The sequence below is a fragment of the Schistocerca americana genome, chromosome 9, assembly GCF_021461395.2.
Source record: "Schistocerca americana isolate TAMUIC-IGC-003095 chromosome 9, iqSchAmer2.1, whole genome shotgun sequence".
Classification (NCBI taxonomy): domain Eukaryota; kingdom Metazoa; phylum Arthropoda; class Insecta; order Orthoptera; family Acrididae; genus Schistocerca; species Schistocerca americana.
Window position 1 is genome coordinate 118,100,978 of NC_060127.1, and position 18,661 is coordinate 118,119,638.

At 44.7% G+C, this 18,661-nt stretch overlaps 1 long non-coding RNA gene across 2 annotated transcripts in view; it reads right to left on the minus strand.

The window, feature by feature from the left end:
• Positions 1 to 5,747, minus strand: part of LOC124550604 — a 37,449-nt gene extending 31,702 nt beyond the window's left edge. For both annotated transcript variants that reach the window (XR_006967723.1, XR_006967724.1), the window contains exons 1-2: positions 5,622 to 5,747; positions 3,840 to 3,917 (exon numbers count right to left, since the gene is read on the minus strand). This is a non-coding gene — a long non-coding RNA (uncharacterized LOC124550604). The remainder of the gene's footprint in view (positions 1 to 3,839; positions 3,918 to 5,621) is intronic.
• Positions 5,748 to 18,661: the final 12,914 nt, after the last annotated feature.

An 18,661-nucleotide genomic window follows, 5' to 3' on the forward strand; every position in this document is an offset into this window, starting at 1 on the left:
ATTGGAGTAATGATTTACTTGATTGTGCTAACATAAAAATATATAAAACTTAATTACTTTCAAAATTCAAAAAAAAAAAAAAAATTTTACAAAATATGTCCGATTTTTGAGAATGACCCAAATGCTTGGATCTACTAATATGTGAGAATATAAAATGAAATTATCACAAAGGTTTAGTTGTAAATAAAGCAGCAGGCAGAATTCAGTTCACTGGTACAAAGCTGGGAAATTGCAATTTGTTCACAAAGGCGACTGATTACAAAACATTTGCGCATCCCATCCATGTAATTTTTCTCCCCAAATTCTTATACTTGTGAAATAACACTGCCCAAATGTGAGAGATCACACATATCAGGATTAACAATAGATACTGAATATGTAGAAAGAGGCAAAGCTCCAAGGGTCAGTAGTTAGTTTGACTCCTGGGAGAGCTCCACAGAAATGCTGAGAAGCCTGACAATATATTGTGTCAGTCTGCGACGGTGTAAACAAATGAGAGCGTGGATTGCCCAAGGGAAAAGAAGTGCAGCAGAGCATGAGCCCCACCTTCCTCTCACAGCACTGGTGGTCTACTTCCAAGTTCTGTGCTCTAGTGGAAGCAGAACTGATATAACAGTCATTACGATGGTGTCATGAGGGTTGTATCTGAACCCCATCATGGACCAGTACTAGTCTCCTCATTCATTGCAAAAGAAAGGCCAACAATGAGCAATGTACAATGCATAGCAAAGCAGAATACATACAGCACTCGCTAACAGCTACTGTGCAACCACTTGCCGAGGTCAGCAATGGCAGAGTGTGGCAGTTCAGGCACGACTTCTACCGATCAAACCACCCCACCATAAAACTGCCACGATACAGTGTCAACATAACAACAGCACTTCAAGATAGAAGCCAATTATCCCCCAAAAGACTACTTACTAAGTTTGAACACCCTGTATTAAATGAATAATCTATGAATTGACTACAACCACCAAACTGCAGGGCATACAGAGACAAGACATTTAAGTGGTTACATATCCCAGGCTCCGCATATGAATGAAACAAAAAAAGTATAAACTCTACAATCCTGTGTACAGTAAAGGCTGGAGTGTACAGTAAAGGATGGAGGGTACTTTGCTGTCATGTTAGCCACATCCTTCCCTCTTCTACTCTTGTTGTAACCTTACAGTCTCTACAATAGACACACTATTTTCATTTTCTCATCACTCACACGCCATGTTCTGTAAATCTCAGCAAGAAATAGGGCACTAAGGGGTGTGGAACAAGTCCAGTTACACAGCAGCTACTGCTGGCTACTTCTGTCGAGTATACAAACAACAAATTGTGATTCATGCTGGTCTACTCACCTTGATAATTGTGATATTGAATAACTGAAGCATTTAATGCCACTTCATCATGCCATCCAAGCTAACCTAGATCTCAGGCTATGCTATAGATCAGTATGTCACTACACACAAGATCTCTTAATCACATTGGCTTTACCAACACCCAGTCACACTATCATCTTCCAAACTTACGTAGACCCCTGACTATAGTACAGTTCAATCTGTCATTACAATCTACATTTCTAAAACCTATACAACAGACACAAAATGATTATTGTCATTCCTGTGGTCTCCTTTCTGTTTGAACACTATGATGTCACACTCCACATCATCACTGCAATGTGGAATGAAGGTGATATCTGGTATCTAGGTTCAGTTCACCCATGAAAAGGGATCTTCGTTACATTACATATATTAGGAAAGAAACAACTAATGGAAAATCTGCAATGTAATAACAACATTATGAATTAGGACAGACTGCTACTCACAACATTCAGAAGGCACTGAGCAGCAGACATACACATTTCAAAGCACACGAGCTTGGCCTCAGCATCCAGATATAACCGAGGGCACATGTGCGAGTATGAATTTGTCCAAGTTTTTCAATGTCTGAAGGATGCCTGTGTCCGACTGCTTAGTCTAATTTTGAATGTGTCTGTCTGCCATTTTATGTGTACTCTAAGTGCTGAGTAGCTATCTACCCAAATCATATTGCTGTTAGGAGAAAAACAATTACTTTAAAAAGTTACGCCTGTTCCTCTTAAGCTAATGAGTTGCTGTTTTATCCAAATCTTTTAATAAAAGCATTTACATTTCTTGACACAGAACGCTATCAACTTTTTTTATACTAACAAAGTTATGACCTGTTTCATACAGACATTATTGTTAAGTGGAATTTGGATCCCTGAGGCCAAATATTCTCATAAATGGTGGACGGTGTGGCTAACTATGTATTCTTTTATTTTGTTTTTCAGTATCTAAGGACTTTCAGTTTTCTGCCTGGCATCTACCAGCAACCTGTTTTAGATGTGTGTATCAGAACACACAACTCCTTTCTGGACCCTAGAAAGGGATGTACAGTCGATATGGAAATTATTTATACTTTTAGTATCGTAATTGAAATTTGCAGTTCATCCTCAATTCACTCTTGTCATTAACCACAAATACCATTATGGAGGAAATGTACTGGCACATCAGTGTTAAGAATCACATGATCCCTGAGGAGGCTTCTGCAAGCTGTTCAATAACAATTACAGCTTCTGTACAAAAATTGTTTTTTATTTTTGCAGCACTACCACATAAGATTATTCCATAGCACAGTACTAAGTGAAAGTATGGTAACAGTCGTGTCTTCAAGGCAATGCAATGAAAGATCAGCAAGTTCGAAGTAAGCAGACTTGAGCCTTATGGTAAGCCTATCCATGTGCTTGTGCCACCTCAATTCATTACCAATCGAGGTGCCTAAGAACTTCGCACAATGAGCCACACCCAGTGTGTGCTCATTGATCTCTATTTTCAGTAACTATACAGCCATGTGTTTGAGATTGCTCGATAGGAGCCTAAAAGATGAAGAGTTAAGCTGTTAGCTAAGAACCAGTTGGAAGGACATTCCATTCACCTCCTGGCTGTGGCTGGAATGGTCTTGTTTGGGCACTTTATCAGCATACTTGGGTTATCAGCAACCACCCCCATTTCTGAGAGCCCTTCAATGACCCAAGTAAATCATTTTCATGGGGAACAACACACCTTTTTCCCTGTGATCCCCACATAAGTTCCCTCAACAATTCTTTAACTGCTGTCAGGTCACAGGGTTATTTGGTAACCGTGATAGCGTTACAGAGATGTTTAATAAACTCAAGTGGCAGACTCTGCAAGAGAGGCGCTCTGCATCGCGGTGTAGCTTGCTCGCCAGGTTTCGAGAGAGCGCGTTTCTGGATGAGGTATCGAATATATTGCTTCCCCCTACTTATACCTCCCGAGGAGATCACGAATGCAAAATTAGAGAGATTAGAGCGCGCACGGAGGCTTTCAGACAGTCGTTCTTCCCGCGAACCATACGCGACTGGAACAGGAAAGGGAGGTAATGACAGTGGCACGTAAAGTGCCCTCCGCCACACACCGTTGGGTGGCTTGCGGAGTATAAATGTAGATGTAGAACTTAATAATTGTCTACAAATCCTGGAGCAGGTTGCAGCAGTAACTTGCAGATGCATTATGCCTTCCCAGAATTTTCCCAACAAATCAAGGTCTTCCATACTCCTTCCCTAGCTCCAATAATGTGCGTTTGCTTTGTAGCACTGAGCCTTAGAGTGGGAAAATATTTCTGCACAGGAATACCTGACCAAAAAATTACAACCTACTATTTGTCCCCCCCCCCTCTCCCCCAACAAGGACCCAGATCTAAAGGAAATTATACAAAGACCTCTCAGATAGTATAAAACATCTCATGGTAAAAATTATTTTCTAGATCTCTGTCTTTTTTTCCCTTTCTTTCTTTACTTACAGTCCTACCTTGGCAGCTATACTTTCTCCTTCCTAGACTTGGTAATGTCCACCACTTTCTGTCCACTCGGTCCCCATTCACGTTCACTGAAAAAGATATGGATCAAAATCAAAATATAGTATCCAATCAGAATATGTAGAATATACAAATATAGTACACAACTACATATTTTTGGATATATCTACACATCTAGTGTACTCAACACCATTCTTTGTAACTTTTTCACACAAACATGAAACACACTTCCTAAAAACCAAAATTCAAAATGACTTAAGAGTTATATATGTGGATGACATGCACCAAAATACCTGTCACAGATTTGCCTGTCGTCTTACACAAATTTTCAGAATTTACCTTGTAGCCTTGTGACTGTTCTTACATGGGCTTTAGGCAAGTTTCTGTGCCTAACAGTTCACTGCTGAAAACTGGAGACATAATCAGATGCTATAAAGACACTCATAGTAGCATCAAACTCAAACAAGCTCAGTGAGCTGTCAAAGACTGCATGGTATTCGTACCTTAGAGCTTGAATTCCCACAAGATAAAGTGTGTTACATACTGAATGAAGACATGGACTGGACTACACTCCAGAACAATATGTTACGACAACCTTTATTTTGCATTCACATTCATTGAATTCACCCAACTCATCCAAATTACCACTTTCCAACCAAACGTACATCTCAAGCTATGCTACAAATCAGTATGTCATCACAACCAATATTTTTGGGAGGATCACTACCCCATTTTTATCAAAATAAGTAATTAACTATGATCAACTTCAAGAAACAGTCTATTGAGCTAGTAATATAATCAGTCACTCATGAAAATTGCAGTCTTATGCAATGACATCCAGTTTCCTACAAAATTGTGTGATCTGTAATAAATGTAGAAAGCCTTCTTGAGTAAAAGAGTTGAGCATTTGAAAGAACAAACTTGTCAAAGGATTCTCTCTCTCTCTCTCTCACACACACACACACACACACACACACAGAGAGAGAGAGAGAGAGAGAGAGAGAGAGATCATATGTAAATGTTTATTACACTTCTTTAACAAAATTTATATAATCAAAAGGGTCTCCTTTCTTCGACAAATATCACGACCTAGCAGTAAGAATACTGGCACACAATACGCGATTTGATCACTTGATTGCATTCAAGTGTGGTTGGACCGTTCTCACAGTGTGTGCAATAAAGTGAGGGGTCCGAAATACTGATTGACAGTAACAAAATATTACAGGCTTAACCTGCTACACCACTTCCTTCTGTTTGATACATGATGACATTTCTTTTCTTCTTACAATACACTTTCCTTACGGAACGACCTACCGGGAAACGGGCATGGTTGTGGATTCTTCGCAACTATTGTTGCCTTTAGGTTCAAACGACACTTAAAAAAATTAATAAAAAAGGACGTGCTTCCAGTTCGATTTCTTAGAACTGCTTTCATCGAACTTCGATCCGAGTTTCCATGCCTAAAAAGAGGGCGTATATTGAGAGCATCAACTAGCTGTACCACAGCAATAAATAATTAGTTATGTTACTGTATGCACCGCTGTCCGATAAACAATCGAAGAACATTATCTGCAATGACTGTTTCTAAGTGGAAAAAATGAGGCGCATAAAAAATCAAAACCGACTCTAGATTCACTACTTCTTGATACTTCTACAATCCTTATATCCTGCTCAGATATCACACCCACTATTTCATGTAGTCAGGAAATGGGTTCGGAGAAATTAAATAATTTCGCCGCCCTGTAAGCTTGAGTTTCCTATTCCGTATTTATTACCTCTTCATTGTTAAAGATATCACCATCCGTAATGCAGTATTCACTTGACACTGCAATTTGTTACATTTACCGCTTGTGGTAGTAACTACGGTTAACGTCAATTGATGCTTCCTTGTTTATTGTGGCTCATCCAATGACTCTCAAGTGCAGATGTGTAGTTAGTTGGTATCTCTGACACAGCTGTAGGAAGTGACGTGCGCCAAAGCTGTCGAGACGTGGAAGCGTATTGTAGGAGGGTAGGAGCGTGTCGCTGTTCGTGAAAGGGAGGTGGAGGCTTCTGCGTTCTACTTTTCGTGGGCATTCGTGGTACATTGTATAGTTACTAAATAGAAATATTTGTTAGCAGGATCTACATTATTAAAGAAAATGGATCAAGTAACGAAGTTTATTGAACCAGGACGCCAATTTGCGAAGGATTCAATCCGTCTGGTGAAAAGGTGTACGAAACCAGACAGAAAAGGTATGTTATATCTTGGAACAACTAATATGTATTAAATTTACATTGTTGTATAGACGTTATTAAGAATTAGTGATATTGATTTTCAAAACAGGAGCTGTTGCATCTAATATTGAAGAATAAGATAATAAACGTGCACTTGAAGGAAGCATATGCCGATTGTTACCAACCTCCACGTTAGAGGGTGAATTAAAACTTTAAATTTTACTGTCTCCAGTAATTAGTAAACCATCATTCGGTTCATTTATTCGAGTTGTTATACAACTGAAATATGCACTATTATTAATGTGATAGACAAAAACACTGTAGTGATAGCTCTGTTTACTTTTTTTAATACCATCGGACGTGCTCATACGAAGTTTATACATAAGTTACTAAGTAGTGTGAGATTCGGAAATTATGCAGAACCAGTAATTACACAGATAAGTATTTTCTCTAGTTTTGAGTGTGTGTGTGTGTGTGTGTGTGTGTGTGTGTGTGTGTGTGTCTCAGTCAGAGCGCTAGCAGTTTTATTTAAGACACAAGGTTTTAGTAATTTAAAATAAAATAATCTGTTAATCCTCTATTGGGTATAAAGTTCAAGAGGGTTTTTTTATAGTTTAGAGTCAAATAAAGAAATGAACAAACAGTAAACATACTACACGGCATTAATTACATAGTATCTATTACAGGGCCCACACTATACTGCAAGATTTATAAGTTTGCCAATATGTGTACAGAAAATTATACGGTATATGTCAGACATCTTGGGCGTTTGCAGATTGAGATTTGATACATGTTGTCAGCTTTGGCATGTGACGCACGATACATGCGACAAATTCCGTAAACATGTTATTATTGGTGATTTTTTTCAAATGGGCTAAGCTACAAAACAGTCGTTCGGCACAACCAGCTTTTTTTGTATTGCTCTCGTTGTCTTTGGCAATTTGCTCTCGTTGTCTTTGGCAATTCACAACCAAACTATTACCACCCAACCTAACCTATTCCTCAGGCTAAGAGACAGTACAGTATATCGCCACAATCAACTTTAGCTTCATCACCACATCCAATCTTTGCTTTATATTTGCTCGCTTCCCTAATGAAAAACAAAACTGTGAATATATGCTCGAAAAAGTGACGTGACAACAGCCATTAAATATTGTCACTGGCCAAAGCCGATGACCCGTATAGAACATTCCTCTTGAACTGTGAAAAATTACTTGGCCTAAATAGTTTGTACCATACACGTACTAACACTAAATTTTCATAGTGTATCATTGGGAGGTATGGAACACTATTGGTGTGATGGGTGTTAGGTAGTATACTGCCTTGTGATATTGCAAACCCCCACTGTAGCCCAAATTGTAAGTAACCTCTTCTCCCAATACTTTCTCCCACATTTCATAGACACAGAAAGCGAGTCTCAGGGTGTGATAATTGCGCATACGTTATTTAATTTGTAGTGAGTTTTTGATACAGTTTCTGTCTCTCACTCCCAGACTAAAATAAAGTGGGAATAGGACTCACTGTCGGTAGCTGTAAACCATTCTCCTGCACCCTTTAGTTGCTTCAGTATTCCAGATATTGAAACTAAGGTTGCTTTGTAATTGTTTACTTAATTTAATCGTGGAGTCGCGACGCAGGGGGAGGATATATTTTGTACCACTCTGAGAGTTAAACTTCCACATCGTAAAATATCAAAAACTGTGGGGTTGCCAGAATGCTCGAAAATGACAGGAACGAAGTGTAAAATAAGATGACAGTATTTTAAGCTAACATCTCATGTCTAAACATGACCACAACTTCACAGTGTGCAAAGTATTTGTGAACATGGTGCTCAGCCATCTGCAGCAGCTAGAGTAGAACTAATAAGGGATAGAAATGAGTTCTGACCTAATCGCATGGAATCATTACTTGAATTGTTTGGCAAGTACAGAAGCTGAAGCAGTGAATTTGTGAGATGACTGGGAGTGAGCCTGGGTTGCCTGCTTACCAACCAGATGTGGTAACCAGTACAGTGGTGCAGCGTTGTGGCTACCACAGCTGCAGCTGCAACTAGTCCATTACCCCATTACGTACAAAGCTGAGGTGCTATTCCAATGTTGGAGAGACTTGGCTACACTGACAATATAAGAAGGGGAAAGTGGGGTAAAGGTGTGAAGTTTTGTGCCAGGGAGGGTGTTTGACTAGGGTAGCCCATGCAGCTGCTGTAGCCACGGTGTGACGGTGCTGCAGTGGTTAGAAGTCTGCCTGGTAAGCAGGAGACCCAGGTTCAAGTCCTTACTGTGTCACATATTTTAATTCATCGCTTCAGCTTCTATCTTTATCAAAGGTAAAGTTGAGACTCATATGTCTCCAGGAAAATGTAATTCCTTCATATTTGTTAAGTGTAGTCAAAGTTTGCAAGCTCATAACCAAACTGTCATGTTACCCACCTAACCTAGTCCTCAGATTATGCTACAGATAAGTTTCCTAAATGCAATCTCCAGGCCAGTTTTCAGTTTCTGTGCTAAAGACACATCACCTTTTTTCTTGCGTCTCATGAGATAGTTAAAACAAATCTTCCATTTCCTACAGAACCCATCACATTTCCAGCTTATAGTCAAGAGCTAAGCAATCTAACCAGCTCTTACTCTGACCTTTTCAGAGCTGTACTATGCAGACACTCTCTCTCTCTCTCTCTCTCTCTCTCTCTCTCTCTCTCTCTCTCTCTCTCTCTCTCTCTCTCTGCGCCACACCGTCCCATCTCATCCTACAGTGTGTCTATGATGAGGGGATTGTCAGGTGGAGTGGGTGAGGGGTGAAAGGAGGTGGGAGGGTGGGGTAGGGGAAGGGTGACTGACAGCTGGGAGGGAGAGGCAGCAATTCCTCGAAATGGGCATGTGGTACCAGTGAGCAGTTCTGGCCTCTGTACGAGCCCTAATCTCTCTTATCTTATCTTTGTGGTCTTTCTGCGAAATGTAAGTTGGCGGCAGTAAAATTGTACTATAGTCAGCCTCAAATGCTGGTTCTCTAAATTTCCTCAGTAGCGATTCACAAAAAGAACGCCTCCTTTCCTCTAGAGAATTCCACCCGAGTTCCTGAAGCATTTCCGTAACACTCGTGCGATGACCAAACCTACCAGTAACAAATCTAGCAGCCCGCCTCTGAATTGCTTCTATGTCCTCCCTCAATCCGACCTGATAGGGATCCAAAATGCTCGAGCAGTACTCAAGAGTAGGTCGTATTAGTGTTTTATAAGCGGTTTGCTTTACAGATGAACCACATCTTCCCAAAATTCTACCAATGAACCAGACGACTATCCGCCTTCCCCACAACTGCCATTACATGCTTGTCCCACTTCATATCGCTCTGCAATGTTAGGCCCAAACATTTAATCGATGGGACTATGTCAAGCGCTACACTACTAATGGAGTATTCAAACATTACAGGATTCTTTTTCCTATTCATCTGCATTAATTTACATTTATCTATATTTAGAGTTAGCTGCCATTCTTTACACCATTCACAAATCCTGTCCAAGTCATCTTGTTTCCTCCTACAGTTACTCAACGACGACACTTTCCCGTACACCACAGCATCATCAGCAAACAGCCGCACATTGCTATCCACCCTATCCAAAAGATCATTTATGTAGATAGAAAACAACAGCGGACTTACCACACTTCCCTGGTGCACTCCAGATGATACCCTCACCTCCGATGAACAGTCACCATCGAGGACAACGTACTGGGTTCTATTACTTAAGAAGTAAAGAACTTCTCTTTAACATATTTACATATTCCCTGTTCTTTATTTTAGCTGCATCCACTTCTTATAGTTAGCTTCCCATGCCTTTCACAGGTAGATTTCCTGTGCCATCTCACGTTACCGCAGAAGTACTAAGTCGCATCAGAAAGAATGTGTTCCTTTTGTTTAGTGCAAGTTGGCATTTGGAGGACAGTACACATCAGGAAAGGCTCCCAGGGCACTTTACTGGTAGAAATTCTTCCCCCATACCATCTGCAGTTCAAATAGGAAGCAGAAAAGCTAAATACTATGTTCTGTATGTACTTTATAAATGCTCCCACTGTGTGTCCCCGGTCCAGCAACTGTGACATATTTTCAGTAGAAAAAAACAATCTAGGTCGCAAAAACAGCATAAGCTTTGTTGAATCAAACAATGGAAAATCCAGGATGGGATAATGACAATATTATGAAAAGAATAGATTGCTACTCAACATAAAGCAGAGATGTGGAGTCGCAGATAAGCACAACTAAGAGACTATCAAACGAGTAAACTTTCAGCCAAAAAGAATCAAACAGTGCATGCAGACATGCAAACGCAATTGACACACACGTGACCACAGTCTCTGGTTTCCAAGGCCAGTACAACCGTGGCAACCACACACTGTGGTCGCTTTCTACAATACAATTCTTAGGTTGTGTAAAATTGATGAGCTCTTCATTAGACACAAATTTGATCCTACTGAATCATTTCTTGAAGCTGGCTAATGCTGCACTTTTTTTGTGTCCGTAGAGCAAAGTTTTTCACCTTAAAATTGGGGTACATCCAATGTTTCCTTGCTCCACGGCCATAATTGATTGAGTGCATTGTTACTGGAATAGTTGGGACAGATCAGGAGAAGTTCCATATTCTGACATTTGCCTCAATCTCATCTGTTGCCATGTTCATTTCTAAGGCTCGACATGATCCAGTTTACCTTCACTGGCGCAATGGCCATTCTGATGCAATTCTGCCTCCTCCAAATTATCCATCTCACATTCTCACCACTGGGCATTTTGTGTAGCGTAAGATGCTTCTTCAGAGGTTTGGAAAGCTCTTTGTTCAAGAACCTCTTGTGGATTTAAATCTTCTGGGTCAACAGGAAGAATGCAGTTGAGCAAATTTCGAGAATAATATTATAGCACTGCAATTCATAGTCTAGTTTGACAGTGTCAGGGGTACCATTTTTATTTCCGATAGATGTCGATGAACTCCTAAACTGGTATACCATTAAAGATTATTGAAACCACAACCAACCACAAATTATTTTGAAAAGATTTTTTTTCTCTTGTTCAGATAGCCTAAGTTATGTTCATTACATAACAGTAAGTTATGTTCATTACATAACAACGTAACCGTTTAAGATTTTACAAATGACTGGATGGTGCTATTGAGATATGACGTTATCATCATTTCGAAATTTGTTGAATGATTGATTGGTTGGTTGATTTGGAGGGAGGGGACCGTTAAAACAATGACAGCTCAGACATTGGTCCAATAGTTTGTGTACAGTGAGCACTTCAAGAAACAAGTGCTGTGAAAAACTGGAAATTCCATGTAACATTGTTGGTTGACATTTTTATATTCTTTGTAAAGGCCCATGCAAACAAGTGTCTCAAATTGCTTTGTTCAACTTTTGGTAATCAGTGATCTCCAGAAAAGATAGCTGACCGTTGGTTTCCAGAATTTCTTTTTGCTTCTGTCAGCAATTAATTTTGTGAAATTTAGCCAAAATCACTCATTGTTCCAAAAAGGAATCCCCCTGCGGGTTCGGGGGTTAGAATAGGCCCGCGGTATTCCTGCCTGTCGTAAGAGGCGACTAAAAGGAGTCTCACATGTTTCGGCCTTATGTGATGGTCCCCTCTCGGGTTTGACCTCCATCTTTCTAAATTTATCCGAAGAGCGAGCCAATTGGGGAAGGGCGCCTTACATGGTGCACTGTATCCGTCGTGCAATTAGACCTTTAGCCGGATTTCTCGTCATTGCAATGGTGTTCCGCTCGTTTTCAATCTCTTGGACGAGGATATGTCCCTGGGTGCGATTACCACGCTGCCCTCTGCAGTGTTTCTTTTCACTGCGACGACGACCTTGGACATTTTTGCACCTAAGATCCAGCATGGTAGCCAGCCCGTTGTGGTGGGGCCACCATGTACCCTCTTGGTTGTAGCCCCCTGACAACACAGGGATCGCTCTACTGATGCCTGCGCCGTTAACTCCCCACGTATGCCAAGGAGTAGATGCCTATCCTCCTGGGGTATCGGGACTCCCGGCAACGGCCATCCTGCCAGGTGGCCTTTGCTGTGGCTGGGTGGCGCCCGTGGGGAGGGCCCTTGGTCGGAGTAGGTGGCATCAGGGCGGATGACCCGCAATGAAGCGTGGTACATCATCTCTCGCTGGCGGCCAGCCGCCAGCAGTCTCTAAGCGTTCTCGGGCTCAATTTAATGCTCAGAAGTACGATCCGAAAACGTTCCCCTCCCTGGCCACGCCGTGGGAAGAGCGTAAGTCTCAGGATGGAGGTAACAGTTATTCGCCCCGATTCTTAGTTTGTACGAGAGCTGATGGGGAGTCTTTTCTCTCCACAAAGCCTCAGTTCTTCGTCGAGCATTTAGAGGACAAGTTTGGGGAGGTGGAGGGCTTGTCTAAAATGCGCTCTGGGTCAGTACTGATACAAACGGCATCCTCCGCCCAGTCACGCAGGTTGCTTGCTTGTGACAAGTTGGGGGATGTTAACGTTACTATTACACCACATAAGAGTTTAAATATGGTCCAGGGTGTTATTTTCCATAGGGACCTCCTTTTGCAGTCTGATGACGAGCTGCGCGCCAACTTAGAACGTAGAGGTGTTCATTTCGTCCGGCGCGTTCATCGGGGTCCGAGGGACAATCAGGTTGCTACCGGTGCCTTCATCTTGGCCTTCGAGGGTGATACATTACCGGAAAAGGTCAAGGTGATGGTCTACCGATGTGACGTCAAACCCTATATCCCTCCCCCGATGCGGTGCTTCAAGGTCTGGAAGTTCGGCCATATGTCTTCCCGCTGCACTTCCAGCCTCACATGTCGAGATTGCGGACGCCCATCTCATCCCGATACTCCATGTGCCCCGCCTCCCATCTGCGTCAACTGCGGGGAGCACCATTCACTTTGCTCGCCAGACTGCAAAGTCTTTCAGAAAGAGCGCAAAATCATGGAACATAAGACCCTGGACCGGCTGACCTATACTGAGGCCAAGAGGAAATATGACAGACTCCATCCTGTGAGAATGACATCTTCTTATGCAGCTGCTACAACACCTGTGCTAGCCCCATCAGTTTCGAGACTTCCAGCCAGCTCGATAAGCAGTAAGACTCCTCCTGCCCCCTTGCCAGTGGGGGGCTCTACCCACCGGGTTGCTCCTGCGCCACCTACCTCAGGGGCAACACCATCCCCCCCATCAGGGACGTCCGTCCCTGCTTCTAAGCCGGAGAAGTGTCCAACTTCTTCGGCTTCTCATGCTCGCAAGGGGTCCCTCGGGTCCCTCCCTTCCCAGGTTTCCACCAGTGGGAAGGCTGACGACCAACAGTGGCGTAAGTGCCCGCAATCAGCTGGTCGACGGGCTTCACGATCCTCCTCAGTCCCGGAGACTGAATCGGTGAAGCCCTCCCAGCCAGTTAAACCCAAGGAGCAGTGTGAGAAATCAAAGAAGAAGAGCTCTAAGCCCAAGGAACTCACGGTGGCAGCCACCCCACCGCCGCCTTCCAGATCTGCGTCTGAGGACGAGGTGGAGATCCTGGCGTCTGCTGAGGACCTCGATCTCGCCGGTCCCTCAGACGCCATGGATAGTCCTAGCACGGGTGCTCAATCGGAGGCAGCAGGTGACCCAGCGGCGTAATCTGCCTTCCCAGTCCCGTCACGCCTTTGTCCGCCATGGACACTACCATCCTCCAGTGGAACTGCAGCGGTTTCTTCCACCATTTAGCTGAGCTCCGCCAACTTCTCAGCCTTCGTCCTTTCTTCTGCATTGCTCTCCAGGAAACTTGGTTTCCAGCGATGCGAACCCCCGCCCTCCGTGGCTATCGGGGTTATTATAAGAACCGAGCAGCTTATGAAAGGGTGTCTGGTGGCGTCTGCATATATGTCCTTCACACTCTGCACAGCGAGTCTGTCCCTCTCCAGACGCCTTTAGAGGCTGTCGCTGTACGCGTGTGGACGCCACAGGCTGTTACCGTCTGCAGTCTTTACATTCCACCGGATGGTGATGTCTCGCAGCATGTCCTGGCTGCACTGGTCGCCCAATTGCCGCCACCTTTCTTGCTATTGTGCGACTTCAATGGCCATAACCCTCTGTGGGGTGGGTCAGTGGCCACAGGTCGGGGCGCCATCGTTGAGCATTTATTGTCGCAGCTCGATCTCTCGCTGTTAAATGATGGTGCCTTCACACACTTCAGTGTGGCGCATGGCACCTACTCCGCCATTGACCTTTCCATCTGTAGCCATAGCCTCTTACCATCTGTCCAATGGAGTGTGCATGACGACCTGTGTGGTAGTGACCACTTTCCGCTCTTTTTGTCACTACCACAGCGTCACTCTTCTGGGCGCCCTAGCAGATGGGCTATGAATAAGGCTGACTGGGATTTGTTCTCCTCCACTGTCGCTTTTGAGCCTCTCTCTACTGATGACATTGATGCGGTGGTTCAATCGGTCACCACCGGCATCGTTACTGCCGCCGAATCTCCCATTCCCCGTTCTTCTGGGTCTCCTCGGCGGAAGGCTGTGCCTTGGTGGTCGCCTGAGATCGCTGACGCGATTAAAGATCGCTGGCGGGCGCTCCAGCGTCACAAGCGACATCCCTCCTTAGTGCACCTTATCGCCTTCAAACAGCTGCGTGCGCGGGCCCGCCTCCTTATCCGCCAAGGCAAGAAGGAGTGCTGGGAGCGGTATGTGTCCACCATTGGCCTCCATGTCACTCCCTCGCAGGTCTGGGCCAAGATTCGACGCGTCTACGGCTATCGGACCCCTGCCAGCGTCCCTGCGCTCTCACTGAATGGAGCCGTGTGTACTGACTCCGACGTCATTGCAAATCGCTTAGCAGAGCATTTTGCTATGAGTTCCGCTTCTGCGAATTACCCTAAGCCTTCTGCTCCATTAAAGAGCGGCTGGAACGTCGGAGCCTTTCGTTTCGCACCAACCACCCGGAATCTTACAATGCTCCATTCAGTGAGTGGGAATTTCGCAGTGCCCTAGCTGCTTGCCCTGATACCGCTCCTGGGCCGGATGGCATCCACTGTCAGATGCTGAAACACCTTTCAGTGGACTGCCAGCGGCGCCTTCTCGATCTTTACAACCGTCTTTGGGTCGAGGGGGAGTTTCCGTCGCAATGGCGGGAAGGCATTGTCATCCCCGTTTTGAAACCTGGAAAGACCCCTCTGGAGGTGGACAGCTACCGTCCCATTAGCCTCACCAACGTTCTTTGCAAGTTGCTTGAACGGATGGTGAGCCGGGGCTTGCATTGGGTACTGGAGTCTCGGGGCCTTCTGGCTCCGTCTCAGGGTGGGTTCCGTAGAGGCCGCTCCGCCACCAACAATCTGGTGAGCCTGGAGTCGGCCATCCGTACTGCTTTTGCCCGCCGTCAGCACCTGGTCGCTGTCTTTTTCGACATGCGGAAGGCGTACGATACGACGTGGCGTCATCACATTCTTTCTACGCTTCATGGATGGGGTCTTCGGGGTCCTCTGCCGATTTTTATCCACAATTTTCTGTCGTGTCGTACCTTCCGCGTGCAAGTCGCGGCCTCGTATAGTTCCTCCCACGTCCAGGAGAACGGTGTGCCAGAGGGCTCAGTTTTAAGTGTCTGTCTGTTTTTAATAGCAATTAACGGGCCTGCTGCGGCCGTGGGAAATTCTGTCTCCGCTTCCCTGTATGCTGACGACTTCTGCCTTTACTACAGCTCTACTGGCATTGCAGCTGTTGAACGTCAGCTACAGGGCGCTATCCGTAAGGCGCAGTATTGGGCTGTAGCGCATGGGTTTCAGTTTTCGGCAGCCAAGACCCGCGTTATGCATTTCTGCCGGCGCCGAACAGTCCATCCTGAGCCGCGGCTTTATCTTGCCGACGAACTCCTTGCTGTGGTGGAGACCCACAGGTTTTTGGGGGTGGTTTTCGATGCCCGGTTGACTTGGCTGCCTCATATCCGGCAGCTTAAACAGACGTGTTGGTGGCATCTAAACGCTCTGAGATGCTTGAGCCACACCCGCTGGGGCGCCGACCGCTCTACCCTGTTGCGGCTCTACCAGGCGTTAATCCAGTCCCGTCTGGATTATGGGAGCCTGGCTTATGGCTCAGCATCCCCATCTGCGTTACGGGTGCTGGACCCAATTCTCCACAGCGGGATACGCCTTGCCACTGGTGCTTTCCGCACCAGCCCTGTGGACAGCGTACTAGTGGAGGCAGGTGTACCTCCACTGCGGGTACGACGCCAACAATTACTGGCTGCTTATGCTGCCCATGTTTTTAGTTTGCCCGGGCATCCAAATTACCGTGCCCTGTTCCCGCAGTCGGTCGTCCATCTGCCGGACCGTCGGCCCCGGTCTGGTTGTCCGATCACCGTATGCGTCAAGGGGCTTCTCTGCGGGCTTGGGTATTTCCCTGTTCCGCCTCCTTTCCAGGCGCGTCTGCGTACACCCCCGTGGTGTGTTCCTCGCCCTTGCCTTCGGCTCGACTTGGCACAGGGCTCGAAGAACTCGGTCCCTCCAGAGGCCTTCCGCCGCCGCTTTTATTCCATCCTTGCCACGTATCAGGGCTCTGGAATTGTTTACACCGACGGTTCGCTGGTTGCTGGTCGTGTCGGGTATGCGCTAACTCCAGGGGACCATTCTGAACAACGGTCCTTGGCGGCTGGCTGCAGCGTTTACACTGCTGAGCTAGTCGCCATCTTTCGAGCCCTAGAGTATATCCGCTCCTGCTCAGGTGAGTCCTTCGTGATCTGTAGCGATTCCCTGAGCGGTTTACGAGCTCTCGACCAGTGTTTTCCTCGTTCTCGTCTGGTGATGGCTATCCATGAGTCCCTGCATACTCTTGCGCATTGCGGCCACTCTGTGGTCTTTGTGTGGACCCCCGGTCATGTCGGTATCCCGGGCAATGAACATGTTGACCGCCTGGCGAAAGAGGCCACGTGTAAACCATCTCTGGATGTTGGCCTCCCAGAGACTGATTTGCGGGCAGTCCTCCGCCGAAAAGTTTTTGCGCTTTGGGACGCTGAATGGCGCGATTGGATTACACCCAATAAACTCCGTGCCATTAAGGAGACGACGACTGTGTGGGGGTCGTCCCTGCGAGCCAACCGCAGGGACTCCGTCGTCCTTTGTCGGCTCCGCATTGGCCACTCCCGGCTAACACACAGTTATTTACTGCGCCGGGAGGACCCTCCTCTGTGTCGCTGTGGGGCAGCTTTGACAGTGGCCCACATTCTGTTGGCCTGCCCCCTTTTAGCTGTGGTCAGGCAGACATATGCGCTGCCTGATACGCTCCCTGCCCTTTTAACAGACGACTCCACTATGGCTGACTTAGTTTTACGTTTTATTCGGGCAGGGGGATTTTATCATTTAATCTGAGTGTTTCTGTTTTATTTTATTGTTTTGTGTTGATTCTGGCCTTTGGCCTATGATTTTCAACTGATTTTTTTTAAATGTGTTTCTAAGTGGTTGGCTTTTCCTTTTTTAATTCTATGGTCGGCCAACCACCGTCACACTCCGTGTGGTTTTAGTTCGTTTTGTCTTGTCCTTGTCTCAGTTTCTCTTGTCTGTATCGTCTGTGATCTCTTCTGTTCCTCGTTTTTATTCTCTGTGGGTGTTCTTTGTCTTTGGAAAAAGGGACCGATGACCATAGCAGTCTGGTCCCTTTACTCCCCCCCAAACCAACCAACCAACCAACCAAAAAGGAAACAGTGATGCCCTTTGTAACACTCAGAATCAGCAACTTTATGTGGGATGGGTGGAGCCCCATTGGTAATGAAGAGGACATTACTGTTGATTTTGAATGAATGAAAAAGATACATTCCTAATTGATTCTGCACAAATTGACCGAAACTCAAACATTTCAGTTGTGGAAATGAAAAATTCTTACGAATCATTGTAACAGGAGACAAAAAGTTCTATACATTTTTGATTTGTTCATAGAAATTGTTCAGCAGCTGCGGTGTGTATTATTCATCAAAATAGAAATTAGTTCAGTTGCATAAAAATTATTAATTTCAGTCTACCATTTTCAACAGGTTAATCTGTTATCTTCAGAAGTTTGATACAGTCTTGAATCATAGGTAAGCCAACATAAAATAAGGGTCAGATTATAGGTATCCTACAGAAAATAAGTAAAAAAATGTAAAAGATTGTTAAAAACAAATGAATAATAGTTGAGAATCATTAAAGTAAAAAAGTTTGTTAGACATGAATCTACATTAGGTGAAAATTAGAAAAATCGTATACCTTTGTTAAAGAATAGTACACTGTGGTGCATTGCAAAAAGTGCAAGAGGCAGTCAAATGAAAATAAGGCATACGGAAAACAAAGTAATTATTATTTCAAAAGTGATCTTTATCCCACTGTGAGAGAAGATGGTTAGTGCCTTTATGGAAAAATGTTTGTGATTGCCAGGTGTGCACCTGTTTGTCTGAAGCAAATTGACAACAAAAAAGTCTTTATCCAGCATTCCAAAAATATGGAAATCAGTGAGAGATCGGGAGTGTGTGGAGGATGTGTAAAGGCTTCCTAGCAAAACTTCTGCAGCACCACCGAGTCCAAATGCCCAGGAATGTAGATGAACAGAATTATTCTGTGTGGCAGGATAATGTTGCCAAGGCTGTTTTGA